This window comes from Centruroides vittatus, unplaced genomic scaffold (assembly GCF_030686945.1).
Source record: "Centruroides vittatus isolate TY-2023 unplaced genomic scaffold, ASM3068694v2 contig_559, whole genome shotgun sequence".
Classification (NCBI taxonomy): Eukaryota; Metazoa; Arthropoda; class Arachnida; order Scorpiones; family Buthidae; genus Centruroides; species Centruroides vittatus.
In genome coordinates, this window is record NW_027122332.1 from 396,826 (window position 1) to 411,802 (window position 14,977).

Genomic DNA, 14,977 nt, shown 5'->3' on the forward strand with positions numbered 1-14,977 from the left:
TGGTTTGGGGTTTCTTTTGTGGGAAATTGGTCCCTATTCAGATGTTATAAACATGAAAAGAATCTGGAAAACACGGGGCCAACTTGCTCTAGAGGTACGAACCCACGACCAACTACCATCGTAGTTGATAGGCTGTTTTAATAAAAAATTTATTATTAAATCAAATACATGAAAACAATAAATTTTTAAAAAATATAACTCATGTTTTTAAATGTTTTTTTTTCTGAATAAATGAAATAAAATGTATTTGAATAAAAAAAAACACATTACATTTTATAAAGGAGATAAAAGTACTTTCCTCCCTAATCCATTTTTATGCAATATTTATTAGTATTAAAATAAGATTTTAAAGTTTAATCGTCGAAAGAATCGAGAATTTATTAACTATCGGCTTACATGATATATTATTGAATACATTTAAAATAGTTTTTAATGGAAGCTTTAGTTCTTGGTATTCTACCAATCTTATCTCTTGTCTCATCGTTGATAAAGTTAAATATTGTACGTTTGTAACGTTATCTTTGATGTAACAAGAGATAAGATTGGTGCAGAACTCGAACAGCTGAATTCTTCTTGCTTCTAGAATTATTTATATATATTAGAATTTTAAATTCTACTAAATTTTTGGGGGTTTATAAATATAAGAACTTGCAATAGAATGCCCCACGCAGTCTCGACTACTGGATTTTTAACTATGGAGTGGCTTATGTGGTTAATATCAGTTAAAGAACTAACTTATGCTATATTATTTAATTAAAAGTGTAATATTTTACGAATAAAAATAAATCTGAGGAACTATTCCATTGTTCTAAAATTAAATTTAATCAATTAATAAATAATTAAGACCCCTCTCTTTTTCTGGTGTATTCTCAATTCTAACGTCACAGACAGCTTGCGAATTATAAGATAAATAATATTGCTTATATTTTATTACGTAAGACTGCATATATTTGGAGATATATTGGTTTTAAAATGCTTGAACAATTACGTTGAGCAGGCCAATATATTTCTTGTTTGAAGATTAGGGCCTATAGAGGACAAAAGAGCGGGCCCATTTTAAAGGTATAATTCTAAAAAATTAAATTTTATACGAATAAATGAATATAATAAGTACGGTTAGAAAACTTTCTTATCGATAAATAATCGGATATTTCATCAAACATCTCTTAAGATAAGATAGAAGATGGATTTACGCGCGGGTCGATTTTAAGTACTTAATTTTAAAATAATACCCGGAGCAGAGAGCAAAAGTGAGAAACATCATTTATTTTAGACGATAGATGACATCAAAATAGAAAGTTCTTTTCTCTTGACAGTTTATTTCTCTTGACAAAATCCCGATAATATGATGGCAATACAGAAGGGGAATTACATATAAACTGTGTTTCTATTTCCTTTTAGAAATGTGTACATAAAGTTTGGATTAGGTTAAAATATACGAGAGCAAATATTCTCGTGCTTTATTCATCCATTCTACTTCTTTATAGATGGGTTCGGGGCTTTCGAGAGAGACCTGACAAAAATTGGAGGCCCTTACTGGTTTTTCTATCCCTATAAATTAATGTTATTTTTACTAAAGGAAAATAAAATCTTGTAGTATACTATGAGATATACCATATTATTGCTTTAATTTGTGATATAATATTCGTAGTATCGCATCATAAGATACCGTCACTAAAATTTACACATATTAAATCTAACCGCAGTTACCTGTTATAGTTTAAGTTAATATTTCAAAGGTTTACCACCGAGATAAATTACGTCCTGATTAATGAATGATTCAGTAGAAATTAATGGGAAATGCCCCTGTTTAAGTGCCGGACACGTGAAGAAAACACGGAGAACTCCACGTCGGCCAGGCTCGAACCCGCGACCAACGGAAGGATCTAATTAGCGATTTAACACGAATTGCAAGGGTTATTTGCTGAATGAAATTTAACACCTCTTGCATATTTAATGCCCAAAATACATCATGTGGATTTTTCTTATAAATCTTTAAAAATTATACCATAAGACCATAGATTCGTTATTTTAAAAAAAAGGAGGATTTTAACGCGCGGTATTAGAATTAACTTTCATGGTTAAATATCTGGAAAATTGCAATTTAAAAGCTTGATAGTCGTTACACATCGTTAATGGATGCAAAATGGTGTTTATCTCGAAGAACGTAATTAGCAACGGGTTTTATAAAAACTCGGGAATTTTTCCTTTTTTCTTTCTTTTTATATTCTTATAATTCTTCGTAATAATTATCTAACAGGATCTTAATTAATTCGACAAATGAATTTGGTCTTTACAACATAAAATTCTTCATTAAGTTATTTAAAAGAATTTAACTAAATAAACACTTTTCTACCCGCCGTGCAGATGAAGGAATTCCGTCGGATAATTAATTATCGCAATTTTGATTAATTAAAATATTTATTTTTGAACGGAAGGGCTTTTATAAAAACGTAAATTATTAAATCTTTCTAAATAAATCTTTAAATTATTTTTATAAAAACCGATTATTTACGTAACTGCTTGTATTTACTTCGATTTAACGTTTGAAAATGGCGCTAAATCGAGTGTAGCGCTATTTAAGATAGTGATACACGATAAAAAATGTTACTAGCAATTATTTTTTTAAATATAAAACCACAATTATATTAAGTACGATGCTGATATTGTGATAGTGTCTTATTATTTCATACGTTAAAATTATGGTATTACCATTAAGACGTTCAGGAAATTGTTGGAGTGAATTGATGGAATAAGGCAAAGCAAGAGCCATTTGACAAGGAGGGAGGACTTTCTAGGGAAACTGACTCTTATTTAGGTGAAGAAGACCCGAAAAATGTCAAAAAATGGTTCCTATTTAGGTGCTAAACACGTGACGAAAAACTATGGGGTTAATGTTACCTATGGTTTCAAAATGGCGGCTCGTCTCCGATTCCAGCAAATAGAAGAAAGGAAACAGTGGGGAAGCACGTTCTAATAATTTTGTTGGTAATAATTATGGTAATTTATTAGAATATGTTAGGTTAGGTTATAACGTGCGTCCCCACTGTTTCCTTTCTTCTATTTGCTGGAATCAGAGACGAGCCGCCATTTTGGAACCATAGGTAACATTAACCTAATTGATTAATAAGTATTCCATGTTGCCCATTAACCTATAGGTTGAGGGGGTGGAGAGAGAGATAGAATTGTATCATTTTCACATACATATGGGGGGCTCCACACCGCTGGAAAGGTCTAAAAATGTATTAATATTAATCATACTTTTGTATTTCGTTTTTACTCAAAAGACCCAAAGTTTGGGAGCCTTTCTATATGCAGGGTCATGGCTAAATGACGGTGCTGACATTCCTTTCCACGTCAAATTAGTATTGGATTACCCCTGTACTGTACATCATATTTTTCCTTTAACCTTTAAGAGTCGTTTCGGTCTTCTGACATCTTTCAGGGAGAAATTTTTGAATATAAATCACGTGACTTCCGGTTTTCATCGGGCCTCCTTCCCCTGAGGTTTCCGTATCCGGTCTCGACTTTCATCTATCTAATGATTAAGGAATGACTGACAGACAGTGAGAATTTATAGGTTTAAATTTTTTCAAATTGCAGCCCAATAATTTATGCTAACTGTAACGAAGAGTTGATGGAATAAGGCAACTCAACACGTGGCAATCTGCTAAGTAAGGACTTTCTATGCCTTGAAAAAGGAACTGGTTCTTTTTAGGTGTTAGACACGTAAAGAAAGCCCAGTAAACTTCACGTGGTCAGCCCGTTTCTTAGGCACGAACCCACGACTAGTGTTCAGTAGTTTTATCCATTCGGCCACTGGTGGGCACACGAAGAATCGTTATGTAATATAAAGAATTATACGTCATTTTTCATTTATTTAAGAAAACTGAATATACAAAAAAGGAAGTATAACCATCAATTAATTTATTATGATAAGGTCTCTCCTTTAACTCTCCATCTCGAGTTATGCTAGATGAAGTGTTAAAGTGCCTCAACATGCTGGTGTTGAGAATATCACGTGGCACTTCATTGAGACCATTCACTGAACGAGTTCGTGACACGTCACACTCCCAACACATTCGTATTGTTGCTAACATAATTAGACACCATGAATGCAATAATTATTTTTAATTTAAGCCCATTTTTAACAGTTATTGTGCATTTACTAAACTAGGAGCCAAGAGAAGTGAGATGAGGAATAAGGCCGTTGCCTTATTCCTCATCTCACTTCTTGGGGCGATGGCGATGGCGATAACACGTAGGCGATCTGCCAAAGGGGGTGGGTACCTTCCGGAAGGACTTGGAAAATAGCAATGATAGACATGCGAAAAAAACTGGAAAACTGCAGGCATGAGGCGAAAACCCGCGACTAACTACTAGTGTTCATTTCTTCCAATAATAAATTATATTTCGAGGATCTTCTCTATCGAAAATTTCAGCCAAATAGCCCTTCTGTCATTGGTATAATTGAATAAAAATGTTTTTTTTTATGATAAAATATATAGCCTAATGCTCACTCGACTTTTGTGTTTGAAATAAGGAACATTTTGTAAAAATAAATAAATAATCATATTAAATATTGCATTCCCTATCTGGATACTATACACTTTTATGCTGGGCCTGAATGAAGGGAAATAGGGCCCTGATCAGCCACAAATGATGGGCCTCGTCTCTCTTCGACAACCATAATAATATACGAATTAAAAAAATAATACAATAAAAGAAATATTTCGCCACTTACCAAAAGAATCTTTAATTTATGCCATTTTTATATAATGCTTTTTATACAAAAGATTAAATTTTAGGGTTTCTCTGCAGCCATATAGAGAGGCCCTAAATTTATGGAATATGGACCGAATTACCTTACAGATTCCCTTCTATTCTGATTCTGTTTAACAGTTTTTGTAAGGCAATGCCTCCCGGAGGGCCTTCTACCAGAAACTGGCCTTATTTAGGTGTTACAAACGTAAAGAAAACCCGGAAAATTCCACGTGTCCAGCCCGTTAGCTAAGGTGCGAACCCACGACCAACTACCAGTGTTCAGGGTTTATCCACTTCGGCCACTGGTGGGCTTATATCAGTTTACTTAAATATTGCTTTAGTTAGAATTTAAAATATTTTATTCATATTTTAAATGTTGAACTGAAGCCAAAAGACCAAGCTTAAGTAATAATAACTTAAAGAATTTTTATAAAATTATTATATTTAAATTAATGTGGAAGATTCTGGTTCAACTTCCAATTACCGTAATAGTGCATTTAATGTTCATACTAATGGTAATAACTCGGCTAATTATCTAAGGTCGAGTTTTTGTTTACAAAATGAGTAGGCGGAAATTAATGTTTCGGAATGGATTCATTTATAATGAAACTCTAAAGTAAACTAGACTTACAAAAATTGTACGTTTTATATTTATCCGGCATTCTTCTTTACTCTCAAAGAGAATAATTAATGTAATAACCCATGTGTATGTCACTTACAACTGTTTCGGTAGGAATTTTCTGCTTTGTTCTAAGTAAAAATTGGTTTTTTTTTTTTATAAACTAAATGTATGGAATTATTTAAAGAAAATTACTTAAATGTTTGTCAGTTCGATAATTTAATGTTTTGTTTTTGGATTAAAATAAAAGCATTTGGTAAGTTAATTTTCCCCATTGAAACATTCACTAGCGAGACACACCGAGTGGGTAACACCACTCGACACAATTGGTCGTGGGTTCTCATCTCATTAACGAATGGTCAGGGGTGGAGTTTTCCGTGATTTTTTCATATTTGTAGCACTTAAGCAGGGGCCAGATTCCCATTTGTAGCACTTAAATAGGGGCCAGCTTCCCATATCTTCGCATCTGTAACACTTAAATAAAAACGTCGCCATATCCCACGAACCCAACTATGTATATAATTCAGTTACAATCTACCATTAGGAAGTTTATAGTAGAAAACAACCTTCAGACATATCTTAAATTCTATACTCTCATGCACAATAAAAACTTTCCTCTTACTTTATACAGAGATATAAGTAAATTTAAAACAAAGAAAAAATCCACGTAGTGTCTAAAAAAGTTTCAGACCACAGAAAAAGAAGCTAGATAATTTTCTTCAAAGCAATTATATTTATTAGAGTGAGAATTCTGATCGTTATAAAGATGTTATTACAGTCTTGGACACCCTTTCATTGATTATTATGGTCGAGGTTATGAAAGAACGAAATTACCAACAAAGTGAAAGTGATAAAAAGTAGAGAATTCTATTCAATTCTTCTTCTAAAAATAAAATAAAAATTGATTAGAAAAAAGCCAGCTAAGCCACTCTTCTAATGCTTGGTTGCATCGGAAGATATTTTTCTCTACAAACCTAACAAAATAAAACAACATCAAAGAATTTCTTCTCCATTTGGGAGGGATGCGGAATAAGAGGTGTTTTCGTGTTTTTTAACTTCTTTTTCTTCCACTTGTAATCATTATTACTAAGTATTTCCTATCAGAAAATTTCATCTGAATTGATAATCTCTAGGGAATAAAAGTTTAAATTTTCCAATTTTATATATTTTTTCTGTATTTTTGCGGTGTTTGGAATTTAAAGATTTGGGGTTATTTCCCTGCATGTATGGATTTTAGTGTGTTTGTGTGTGTGGGGGTCACAATTATCTCTTTGAAGTTTGATAACTCCTGTACCTTTTGTCAAAAATTTATGAAATTTTGCTGGAAAGTTTGTATATTAGAGGCATCGATGCTGTTAAATTTTGGCTGTTAAAGGTCGAGGGAGTGGGGAGACAGAGAGAGACGTGTGTCGTATCTCGAGTGGGATCGGACTTAATGAAGATTTTACTTATTACTACCATTTACAATTTTCCATAAAACTCACCTCTGCCCCGAAAATTATACTTTTTGTCACTTTATAATAATTAATAATATAAAATAAAATTCCCCTAACAGATGGTGCCATAAGCAATTTTAACTCCTTTGCCGGGAAAGTTAAGCAACTCGTTGCTGGATTTTTGTTTTTTTAATTTATTAAATTGGATTTCTTTTTATTTTGTTTTACTTACGTGGACGATCTGCTAGTGGAAGGGAGAATTTCTATGCAAAACTTACCCCTATTTAAGTGTTACAAACATGAAAAAAACCCGGAAGACAACACGTGGCCAGGTTCCACGTAATCAGGCGCCAACTACTACCAATGTCCGGTGGCTACTAGAGGGCTAATTAGAAACGTTGTTATAAATAATTAATAAAAGCCAAATATTTTACCTCAAACAACTGTTATTTATTTATTTTTCCTTTAAAGAGTCATGGACAAACATGTCTTGTTAATTGAAAGTGCAGTTTCTGGTTTGTTTAGTAGATTAAAATGAAGCATCCGCTCCAATACTTTCCCATTTGCTTTTCTTATTTATGGTATGAAAATGTACGTCGTTTATTCCTATGGGATGACGATTTGTTAATTGCAAACTTTGATTTAGAAAAGTCAACAGTCGTTGTGTTTAAAGGTTTGTTTTTTTTTAGTATACGGCAACAATGCTAATATGAATGGCAAATGCAATGGGCTACAGCAGAAAATACTGGAGAATAATCCTAGAGCTTTGTATGTTCCTTGTTCAGCACATAGTCTCAATTTAGTTGTAAATGGTGCTGCAAAAATTTCATCTGAAACTGTTAGTTTCTTCAGTACAATTCAGGAATTATACAATTTCTTTCCTGCATCCACAAAACCATGGACTATTTTACTTAAATATGTAAAAATCCTAACGTGACAACTATTGTCTAATACGAAATGTGACTGTCATGTTGAATCGATCCAACCATTAAAACTACAGGCTAAAGAAATATATCTTGCTTTACATGAAATTAAAAACGATACTACAAAAGGCATGGACACAAGATTTCAAGCAAATGTCATCATCGAAATTAAAGACATTTAAATTTATTTGTTCCCTGATTGTGTGGCATATTTCGAGCACACCAGAGGCACCGAGTAGATGAATTCCTCGAACACTAGTAGTTAGAGAATTCATCCATTCGGTCGCGGGTTCGAACCTCATCTTTCTTCATGTATCTAGCATCTTAATATGTAAAGAAAGTCCTCCGTTTAAGTGTTGTGGCCCACCAGTGACCGAGTGGATAAAACCACCGAACAATGGTAGTTGGTCGTGGGTTTGTGTCGCACCAACGGGCTGGTTACATGGAGTTATCCGGGTTTTCTTCACGTTAGAAGTGAGTTTCCCAATGTAAATTTTGATTTGTTAGAAAATTCTACCTCTTTGTCGACGAGGAAAACACAAATAAATTCTGAATAAAATCAAATAAATCAATTGCTGAATAAATGAAAATAAACTAGCTGATATTCGTGGGGCCTCTTATAGTTTCAGAGGGCAAAAAGGCTATAGATATATGCCCTTTTTTGCCCTCTGAAACTATTCTGATGCTAATTGTAGTTCGAAAAATTATAATTCTAGTGTATATATACACTAGAATTATAAATTAGTATCTAAATTGCTCATAATTTTACTTGCGAGACAAAGAAATTGAATGCAATCCTTGCTATCATTGCATCGTTTGCTAAATTATCATCTGCAGGAGATCCTGATTTAATCTTCAATAACTTTCTTATCCTGAAATTGGATTATTCTTAGAGATTTCGACGATCTCTATAATTTATTTATTGCTAAAAAATGAATTTTTTTTATTATAAAAGAAAAACAATAAATTGCATTTAAAATTGATAAATTCCTGAAAACGTCACTTTTTTTCGCGATTATTTATAGATATATTGCAAGAAATATAGAAAAATGCCGTCGAGGAATTTTATTTTTATATTATTCAAACAATTCAGAAATGTGGAATAAATAAATAAATTTTCGAATAAGAAAATAAATAAATAAAATAAATTTTTGAATATTATACATAAAATTCACTTCCGGAAACGGTTAAAATTTTATTTCAGTACTTTCTGCATTTTATGCCCAATAACGGCCCAATTTATGCTCGAGAATATAGCCCAATAGTACGGTATAGATATAAAAATTGACCTCAATAAATATTAATTTTTATATGTTATATTTCACTTTTATTTTGACGATGATTTTACTTTCCTTGTTGTTAATATATAACAGAGAAAAAGTAGGGCCATCTATCAAAACATAACCCCAAAATTATTATATTTTGGGACATGGGAACCTCGAAACGTACAGAAATGCAAAAATATTTGGGATATATTTCTGTATGTTTGGTGTATGTGTGTGTGTGTGTGTGTATGTGTGAGGGAGAGAACGGTTTTATTCCACACTTTGAAGCCCAATAACTTCTGTGCCTTTTGTCGAAAATTTCTGAAATTTTGCAGGGAGGTTTATGTATTAGAGGGCTTAATGCCATTAAATTTTGGAGGTTAAAGGTCGAGGGAATGGAGAGATATAGAGGGTGATGTGTTATATCTCGTGTATGGTTGGACTTTTACTCGTTATTAGCATTTAAAGTTTTTTATTTTTTATATAAAATTCATCTCTACCCTTAAAATTATGCTCTTGTCACTTTATAATAATTAACAGAAAGTATCATAATAGATGGCGCCATACACACAATTTTAACTCTTGCCGGGAAAGTTACGCAACTCGTTGCTAGATTTTTTTAAAACAGTATTTATATAATAATGTAACTCGAGCGTCGTGTTACGCGGGTGTTTATGGCATTTTTATACGTTAAGGAGAGGGATGGGATCCTTGGAGTGCTCGTGCTACATGTTATCTTAAATACGGACTTTTTGTCTGTCCTTCCTTAATCTCGAAAACTGCGTTATGTAGATGAACGTTGAAACCAGATTTGGAAATATTAGGGTCAAGAAGCCCAGATTAACTATATACGAACTTCCGATTTGGACCGGAAATTGCGTTATTTCAATTAGAATGTTTACTCCTGAACAGATTTAAATAGAACTGGCATGGCTCTACTGTTAACAAGAAAAGTATGACGTATAGGGGCAAGACACTACTAAAATTGAGAGCATTGTGACGATGTAACAATAAATAATTCAAAATTATTTTGCAATTTTCAACTCTTCCAGCTATATATATATATATATATTTTTTTTTATTCAAATTTCGCACCTTAAATCTTATTAGTGATTTACATAAAACGTCCATTACCAAAACATCGAAAAAATTTATATTTATTTACACATTAAGTTATAAAAATTAAGTTTTGCTTCTTATGAAAGTGAATAATCTGGAATTAAATTTTGTTTCCTTATATTAATTAGTTAAAATTCTTTGTGAAAAAACAACCGCCAACGGGCATAAACGTTGCTTTTATTAATTAAGAGAAAAATGTATGAAAGAGAAGAGTAAAAATTCTTGAAGGATACGTGATACTTCTCTTCACTGGGAAGTAATTGGTCATAACTGAATGCGGCATTTTCATTAGTTTATGAGAGCAAACAAATAAAATAATATATATATATTCAAAGATTTTATGTCGTAATTCTCTTCTGTTAAAGGCGAATTTCCTCAAGCTAAATGAATTTTCTTTCTATAATTGTATGAATGGATACAATAAATAAACGTATGGATATTTAATTTAAATAGGTACACAGTGATTTTCAAAAATTAAATTTATTTATCTTCAATTCGTTCTTAATTTACTTAATTTTATGTTTAAAAAAGCTGGAAGATTTCAAGTAGAAATGCTTGCAAAGTTAAACAAAACTATGATGGCACCTGTCTAAAAAGACCACTCTGCGTGATCACTTTTGATGGTCGCAAAGTAGGGGTTTTCCTGTAACAATGTTTCGAGCTAGCTTATGGTAGTTTCGATATTAAATCACTCATTTTTTTTACTTATATACGGTGAAACCTCTCAACAACGGACACTGACGGTAACATATGAAATGGCCGTTGTTCGGAGGTGGCCGCTGCATTTTTGTATACGTTTTAAAAAGAGACGTTCCTGAAAATATGAACGTAATTGTTTAGAAACGATCGTTGTTGAGAGATGGCTGTTATTGGAGGTTCTATGTTTTTTCTTGTAAAATTGAACATTTATAAATTCCCACTGGCACCTGTCTGTCTGTCTGTCTTTCCTTCCTTAATCTCGAGAATGGAGTTAGATAACTGGCATGATTCCATTGTTAATAGGAAAAGGATGATGTACAGGGGCAAGATACTAGTAAAATTGTGACAGAAAATTGCAGCCTGGAATGTCACAATAAATAATTGCTCGTAAATTTAAAATCTTGCAGTCTAACCTCCGAACGACGGCCACAGACGAAAACGTAAAAGTGGCCGTTTATTTCGTATACATTTGTCTAAAGGTGGATTGGTTTGACAGGTTTGTACACTCGAAGTAACCCTTTAATTTGATTTCTCATGATTTATTATTATGTAAATTACAGGTTACACAGTAAAACCTGTCCAAAACAAAACCTGACTTAAACGGAAACCTGCCAAACCGGTAAAAAAATATTTGTTACTGTGCGATTTTAGGTTACACAGGTTTTACTGTAGATGTTCGTATAGCCCAATTGAAATGATTTTAGTCTTACTTGGAATGTAGGTAAAGTAAAACCTTTGTAAAAACTGTAATTGCATGATACCAGATATTTTCCCAGGTTTTCCTGTAAGGCAGGTTTCGTTTTGGACAGGTTTTACTGCATCAGTTTGTATACGTATAAATAATAGATCCAGAAAATTGCAGGCTTGCTTAAAAACCGTGCTGATAACAGGTCACGGGTTCACATCTGACAACAGCCCTTATGAGGTGTGAACCCTCGACCTTCAATAGTTTATTTTTTCTATTTTGTCACTGGTAGGTCTTAATTTCAGTTTTTAATTTAATATATTCAACATATAAAAATGAAATTTAATAGACTACTGTTAATAAAAGGAAATAATGCATGTAAAAATATATAATAATGTTATTAAATTAAGTGTTCTTAGTAAATTAATTAAATATATTATTATTATTAAAATTAAATAAATGATATAAATATGCAAACATAATGGATTTATTAATAACATATTTAAATAAATAATTTAAATTTGCATATTTGAATCATTTAATAGGAATGTTAAAATAATTAGCTGAACAGGATCTGCTTATCGTAAGAATTACAACTACGATAAAACCTGTGTAAACCGGAATCATTGGGTACCGAATACTTTTCCGCTTTGGCATGTTTCCGTTTTGGACAGGGTTTATTGTAATGTTGTTTCAGATTATTGCATTTTTTGTATGGATCCTAAGAATGTTACAGGGGATGTAACACATTGTTGCAGATGATTGCTGTAAGGGTGGAACAGTGTTATGAGCATTCCTGTTACAGTAGAATTTATGCACCAGATCATTATGACCATCGATGTACCACATCATTACGGCAGGAGGATGAACAGATCATATGATACAAGGATGCAACAGATCATTACAACCGTTGATGCACCTGACTATTATAACAGGAGGATGCACCGGATCTTTATGCCCATTGATGAACGAGACTATCATAACAGAATTACCATCATTGATTCTCTCTAATATTATATTATATTTACATCTATGATTTACACTACTATAAAATATTTAATGCGACATAATAAAAATATTTTTCAGTCAGAAACTACACTTTCAAAGTATTACTTCCTAAACTAATATGACAGAAGGGCCATGTGGACAGACACAACTGTGGAAAAAATTGATCTATCTCGCTAGAAAACGCTCCATTCAGCAAAAATACTATGTATGTACGTAAATTTTTATCACTTCCTCCCTCACATTTAGGTTTTACATCTTTATTACTCAACCAGTAGATCGCGGATCATCATTTTTAAATAATTTCAAGTTTATCCACCCAAAAAAAGACAGAAATGGACCTTTTACCATTAAAACAATTTTATTAAAATTCAATAATTAGTTGCAGCAATGGAATTTTCATTAAATAAATGATTAATTATTTAAACTAATTATTTGAAATGATGTAAATATACAAATTTACATTAAATTTCCATATTTTCTATAATTTAATTTTAATCGTATATTTAATTAATTTACTTAATAATACTCAATTTAATCGGATTGTTATGTATTTTTATATAAATTTTATTAACAGTAGTTTATTTTCAGTTTCATTTTGTATATTAAATTTTTAATTTTATGGAATGAATGTGATAAAATTTACGGGTGAAACGACGTAATGCGTGTGAATATTTAATTATTACTATGTTAAAAATTGTTTAAAACGTTTATCTTGTTACATTATTTACGATTAATAAAACGTTTATTCCATAAAGGAAAATAAAATAAACTGGTAAAGAGTTAGACGACCCGCAAGGCTCTATTGCTAACAGGAAAAGTATGATTTACAGGGGCAAGCCACTACTAATTTGAGGTGGCGAGCGTATATTTTAAATTAAATAAATTAAAATCTCATAGTAGATGGCGCCACACAGAATATTAAGTTTTTTGCCAGGAAAGTTAAACAACTCCTCGCTGGATTTTTAAATTATTGTGATGCGAAATGATGGTTTTGTTTAGTTTCGTGGGTTAAGGCAAAACAAGACGTGGACAATCTGACAAAGGAAGATGCCTTTCGGGAGGATTTTCTATAGGAAACTGGCTCCTATTTGGGTGTTACACATGTGAAGAAAATCGGGAAATTCCAAGTGGCAAAACCATTTGTTAGGCGCGAACCCACGACCACTGTTTATTGTTTTATCACCTGTCCACTAGTGGTTAAAAGTAATGAAGATATTAAAAAGCGACAACGTTATCAAAGAAATTCAGGAATAACTACTTAATACAAAACAAACCAGCAACGAGTTGCTCAACTTTCCCGGCAACATTTAAAAATTTTGGTGGCGCCATGTGTTATCATATTTTATTTAAAATTTTTTTTATATTTTTAACTATTATAAAACCGCAAAAAAACTTAATTTTGAGAATAGGACAGGTTTTATAAAAAATTTTAAATGCGAATAACGAGTAAAAATTGTCATTAAGTTCGCCCTACGACCCCCTTTATATGTCCACTCCCTCGAGCTTTAGTATCGATTCCCCAATACACTAACCTCCCTGCAAAATTTCAGAAATTTTTCGACAAAAGACACAGGAGTTATTAAGCTTTAAAGATGGTGAAGAAAATCGTGCCCCAAACAAACAAACAAACAAACAAGGAGGGGGGAAAAACCCTCATTTTTGCATTTCTCGACATTTAAAGGGCCTCGAGTTTGGGCCAGTTTTTGGGCAGATGGTCACACTTTCCCTCTGTATATATAACAGAGCTGGAAAAGGAATTAATGATTAATAAAACATAAAATAGTAAGAAACTATTAATGCTAAAAACTGATAAAACATTCTCTAAGTATCAAAAAAAAACCTTGTCAAAGAGCAGGAAAATCAAATTATTAAACTGTTGACGACGTTTGCTTGTTACGGAAAGCAAAGAAACTCTGTGGAGTTGGCAAAAATATTTAATTATTACGAAGCAATATGCTTCATAATAATTAAAATACCGCCGAAGTCCTGTCAACTCTATTATGCAGTTCGGGAACGTACAATTAAATAATAATGAATAATGCCGGCCGGATTTAGTGCATTACTCTGCAGCTTTGAGAATCCGGGTTCGAATTCGGGGGGACGAATCAACCCAAAAATTTCCGGAGGGGTAGTTCATCCCTCACCACCCAGCTTGGTTGATTAAGAGTATACTGTAATTGTGGGTTCGTCCAGGCCCACGATTGGCTTAATTGAAAGGTCCTCTTACTGCCCACGTGGCATTTAAATTAAAAAAAAATTGAAGGAATAGTGTATAATTATTACGAACAGTTATTTTTAATTATATTTTTTCATTTAATCATTAATTTAAAATATATGCTCTCCACCTCAAATTAGTAGTGGCTTACCCCTGTAAATCATACTTTTCTGTTATAATATAGTCGTGCCGGTTATCTATTAACTGCCTTCAGGGAAGGTTTTGAATTGAAATAACCTGACTT